Source organism: Nanorana parkeri, unplaced genomic scaffold (genome assembly GCF_000935625.1).
Source record: "Nanorana parkeri isolate BGI_ZX_2015 unplaced genomic scaffold, ASM93562v1 scaffold2015, whole genome shotgun sequence".
Taxonomy (NCBI): domain Eukaryota; kingdom Metazoa; phylum Chordata; class Amphibia; order Anura; family Dicroglossidae; genus Nanorana; species Nanorana parkeri.
Genome location: NW_017308283.1, coordinates 47,214 through 53,020, shown reverse-complemented (window position 1 = coordinate 53,020; position 5,807 = coordinate 47,214).

The window sequence follows — 5,807 nt, the reverse complement described above, 5'->3', positions numbered from 1 at the left end:
TATTCAGTCATACAACGCTGTACTGAAATTAATTTTAAACTTATTATTTTAGGGGGCAGATAAAGCTTTCTTTTGGTGGTATTTGAAAAAAAACTGTTTCCCTATGTTATAAAACATTTATTATCACCCCAATTTGTTGGTAAAATATAAAAGATGTGGTCACATCGGGTAAATTGACATCAAATATGTCAAGCCTTAAAATTGCGCACACCCGCGAAATCGCAAAAAACTACCATAGCCAAAATTGGCCGTAGGTTTAGTGTTATCAGCGATTAATGGCCCTAGAATTATTTCTTACAATCTGACGTTCGCTGTGATATATAACATGTGAAGCACAATCATTTTCGCACGTAGGTGCACCTGGCGCATGTTTGTGTGTGTAAGTGGGGGCAGGGGACTTTTTACAACTTTATATGTTTTACAACTGTTTATATGTGATTTTTTTATGCTTCTTTAATTTTTTCAAACTTGTTTTTTTTACACTTAACTTTATTGCTATCACATGATATGTGATGGCAAATTTACAATGATAGATCCTCTTTATGCCGACTTTAGGGGTCTCTAAACCCCTAATGTCACCTAGGGACCCCCAGGGAAACTGATGAAGCAGAAATCTGCTTCATCAGCCCCTCTCCGGCTTCTGTAGTTGGGAATGACAGCTGAATGCGGATGTGATGTAATACACATCACTTCCTGCATTCAGAGAACGGGGAGGAGATCAGAGGGAGATCGTGTACTGATCTCTCACTGACCTCCGGTGAAAGAGCCGCCATGGCGGTCCCGGCACGCACCAAGCACAGCGGATCTCGGGACCGGGGGCAGCGACAGTGGTAGTTTTCCCATCTCCTGTGCGTGCTGGGCAGCACACACAAGTGGGGGCGGGGAAGGACATTCTAAAACGCACACCAGCATCTACAAGGCTCCCATCTGGCCGTTTATGAATGGCCACTGGACGGGAGGTTTTTAAAGTGTAGTTTCCCTTTAATGTGGTTTGTACTAGCATATGTTTTTGTTAAATAGAATGGTCTAGTAATAACAGGAAACATCTACTGTATCCACTGTAGGAAAGTCACTGGTCTTTAAACAGTAATGGCAATAAATGCAGCTTTATTGCATCCAACGAAAAAGTAACACAAACAAAAAGGCCTACTCCACCTTAGGAGGCTAACTAAACAGTAGTGTCCCTCACTACGTCCTACTGGAGCGGCTATTCCAGCTTCCAGTATAAATGGACAAAAACCACAGTCCAATACAAACAATTGTTCTGACAGACCTTATTCCCCAGATATGCAGACACTCTCCAGTCTGTGTCCATCCAGTGCAGCCTGGATCTCACTCTGAGCTCTCACTCCCTCCCAGTCACTATCAGGTGCAGGCTAATTAATAGAGAGAGAGGAGGTTTACCTGTTGGCCAGGCTTAACCCTTTCCTAGCCAGGGAAAGCTGCCCTTTTCAACCTCTCGCTGACATACACAGAATCGTGTACCCTGTCACACCACCTTTAACAATATCCTACAATAATAATAGGTCTATAATTAAACTAGACTTAAAGCTGGACTCCTGGCTGATAACCCCCAAATTACCAGCTATTCATTAATACATCTTACATTCCTTAATGTATTTTTAAAAGCAAGCGGTGAAGTACCTGAATTTGACTTGGTATCAGCCTCTTTCAATCCCTGTACAGCGGAGCTCAAACTGGGGGCGGGCAATAAGGAGACAATCAGTTGTGCTGCAGTGCAAGGAACATGCTGATAGGTGGGAATGCAACAAAAAGCTGAGCTCTTCAGTGTGCTCCTTCTTTCATTGTCCAGTCACAGGCTAGGGTGGGGAGGGGGGGACACCTGCAAATGTAACTGAACTGCAGTAGAGAAAAATCAGGTCTCTTCCCCTGCTGGACAGGTTGCGTTGGGTGGCAGATCTATGTAAATCTCAGAACTGTATGTACAGAAATACAAATTCTTTGGCAGGTAAAACAGCTCCATTTTATGTATTTGTAGCGCCCGCTGCTATGTTGCTACTAAATGTAGTTTATATCTGGACTGTAATCAATCTGGATGCTGATTTCTCTGAGTTCTGTAGGTTTCACTGAGTCTGGTGGATTGATTGCTTCCCCCTGTTGCTGGGTTGGGAACTCAGCATACAGTGAGTGAGGATCCATCCTCAGACTGTGACTATGCATCTGACTATGACCAATCCCTTAGCAGGCTGACTGAGAGTAATGGCTGGAGGAAGTTGATAAATGTTTGGGGACACCTTCCAGAACTCTTTCTCTCCCCTGGGGCCCTCCCTGGGAGGAGGTCTGTGTGCTAAAGGATGCCTGGCCTAGGCCTCAGCATGTGGCAGATGCTGGGGGCCTGGAGGCCTAACATAGTACAGGATGCCTGTTCTAAGCCTCAGCATGTGGCAGATGCTGGGGGCCCAGAGACCTTAAATGCTACTGGAAAGGAACCTGATGGAAGCTAGGCTGGAGGTGGAATCTGCTTATGGAGTGTCGCTGGTGAGAGCTACCGTCTAGATCCTGTAAGAGATCCTGTAAGAGATCCTTCACCCTAATCTCAGGTTCTATACAGAAGAGAAGAAGAAGAGTTGGTGCACTACACGTCCCGTGACAATGCTCTCTCAGAGTCCTGGACAATTTCTGGTTGTTCTCTGGTGCTATTACTTATTGTTGCTAAGAAAGAATACATAGTCCTCTATTTTTTATTACTCGGGTACCCTGCAACCCTAACCCTCTCTCCTAGTTGCTAATGTGCAATAAATGCTAAAAAGACCCTGCGACTTGAGCCTGTTGTGTTCTGGAGTGTCGGTGTTGCTGGAGCAGAAAAAGGCCCGGTGGCTAGCAAAACAGGTAAGAGAGCCCTAGTTCATATTCACCCTCTTCGGGGGTGAGCGCTACATATTTATTCTGTGCATTTAGATGTTTGCCTGGGGTTCAACTTTAAAGAGAATCTATATTACAGTAAACTCCCAGTTATCCAACACTCACGGGTATCAGTAGGTGCCGCATAACTGTAGTTTCTGGTTGCTTAAGAGTTAATAGTAACTCTCAAGCAACCCCACCCTTCCCTGCAACACCCCGTTTCCCCAGCAGCCCCATTCAACTGCCGGCTAGCTTCCACTAAGCAGCGGAGCGACACTGAGGGCAAAAGTTCAAAATACTAACAACATACAAAGCCCTCAGCTACATCTCAAAACTCATCTCAAGATATCACCCAATCCATCCTCTCTGCTCCTCCCAAGACCTTCTGCTGTCTAGCTCCCTCATCACCTCCTCCCATGCTCGCCCCCAGGACTTTTCCAGAGTCTCTCACATCCTCTGGAACTCCCTACCACAACCTATCCGGCTATCTCCTAATCGGTCTGCCTTTAGGTGGTCCCTGAAAACTCACCTCTTCAGGGAAACCTATTCCCCCTCTTCCTAAACACTGTGCATCTACTCCTTCATTCAGCTATTCTCTCACAGTTATTACCCTCTGTATCACTTGCCCCTCCTTGTAGATTGTAAGCTCTCACCAGAAGGGTCGTTTTAATCCTTGCAAACTGTTGGTGCTATATAAATCCTAAATAATAATAGTAAATAATATAAAACAAGTTTAAAAATGTAGAAACTTAAAAAAATTACCCCCAACCCATTACTGTTTCCCTGCATTTGAATTTTGTCTCTTTGGGTTAAGTCTGAAGATAGGCTTGTGTATTTTGTTAATGAAAACTACTTGTACTTTATAGAAAGGAAGTGAACTCTTGGGTCTTGTCATTTTTGCATATGCTGAGCCAAGACTGTGATCTACTGTTTGAAGCAGCAGTCATCCAAGGTCTGGATCACATACTAGTTCTAGAGGTGCGATATTACATTCAGTGGAGCTGTAATAGTAGGCACTGCCATGGAATTTGGATGTCACCCAAAGGTCATACAATGTCTTTTTTCAGCTAGCGGTAATAGGCTGGCTCAGAAAAAAAGGAAGGGACATGATGTACCCTGTTTACCCGAAAATAAGACCTACCCCGGAAATAAGACCTAGTACTATTTTTGGGAATTGCTAAAATATAAGACCTACCCCGAAAATAAGACCTAGTTGTGACCATTCCCAGCGCGGTGGTGGCATAAGGGGAAACTTGAAGAGCCGCGGGAGAGAATCAGCGGTGCCAGCGCTAGAGGAAGCGAGGCGGCACCGAAGGGAGGAGAGCTGCATAAGCCGATGCCTCCTCTATAGCGCCGGCTCCTGTCACAGGCGGAGTGATACCAAATGCACTCCGCCTGTGAGGAATCGATAGTGAAAGTGCGCTTCGCTCATTCTGGCCAGCGATTGGTTAGCAAATTGCTCTTGGAAAGGTACGGCACCCCTGATTGCCCTGATCACCATATTTTTGTAGATGAATAAGTGTGGATTGTTGTACATTAAAAAAAAATAAATAAAAATAAGACCTACCCTGAAAATAAGACCTAGTGTGTTTTTTTGAGCCAAAAAAATATAAGACAGTGTCTTATTTTCGGGGAAACACGGTAGTTCCAGTAATACAGTAAAAACATATATGATTGTTTATAGTTTAGGACAATGTATCCCAACGTCATTTTATTATTTTGACTTTTGCACAATCTTACCTCTTATCATGGTAATTAAAGAAAATGTTATGTGTAGTGCTGACCACAAATTGCGATACAATTTCTATGTTTGAATTGAATCTATGCTTTGGTCATGCAGGGCAAAGCAAATGTTTCACTTTAACTCCCCCCTAGTTGCACATACTTATCTTCCTTTTGCTCCCTGCTGCTGTTTGCCTACTAGGTTTAAAGGGCTGGTTCACACCATCTGCATTCGGGCTGCGCTGGCCATTTTGCCAATTGCCTTGTCATTTTGGTGGTGTGCACTTAAAGTATGGCATGCTGTGCAGTATTTTTATTTTTTTTAACGCAGTGCAGTGAGACATAGTACAACCCCATTACATTGTGGCGAGCCCATAGAACTAAATGAAATGTCACTTCTGATGTTTCAGTAAAGTTCTAAGCAAGAAAAAAATAAAGAAATAGTGCGATGCAGTTGAATCGAGCATATCGGCACTGTCCGGGGACATGCATACCAGCAAGGGTGTGGTTGAGCATGGCTGCTGGTGTGAATGTACCTTAAAGACAGGAAGCCTGTGTAGGACTGTAGGATCTCAGTCATTCTAATTGGAGTTTACACAGCGCTGAGGACTGCCTCCCTGCACCATGCTACAGCACTGTGTGCCTGATTAACCAATTGCCAAGCAGCAGTGCATTCACATGGGAAGAACTGGCAGTAAGTACTGGGTACTGGGTATTTTTCTCTGCTCCTGGTGGCTTATTTTAAGAAATGCTCAGTTACTACCTATTTAAGCATTGTCAATTGGAATAAACAGCAGCGCCTTCATATGTAGTCAAATTCTCCTTCAAATCTTTTTTTAGACAAACCACTCTGCTATATGAGAGTCAGAAGGATTTGGGGATAATCCTGTTGTTATGCAGTTACACATTAATTCATCTTCAACTCTGTTATGGAGTCTATGACATGTTAAACCTCTCCAAGCACCATATCTTCCATGTTGCATTCATTTTTCAAAGCCATGTTATGTAAAATGCAACAAGCAATTTATTTACAAACCTTCTTTGTGTATGTACTTGATCTGCACTTGTTTTATGAAGCCAGCGATATTCCGCAGTCATGTACTCCCAGTTATACTACACTGCTTTGTTGTAGTCCTTTAGGGAGATATGCAACATCAGTTGTAAGCTCTATCTTTTGTACTAATGTGTATGTCAGGGAAAAATATATATATATATATATATAT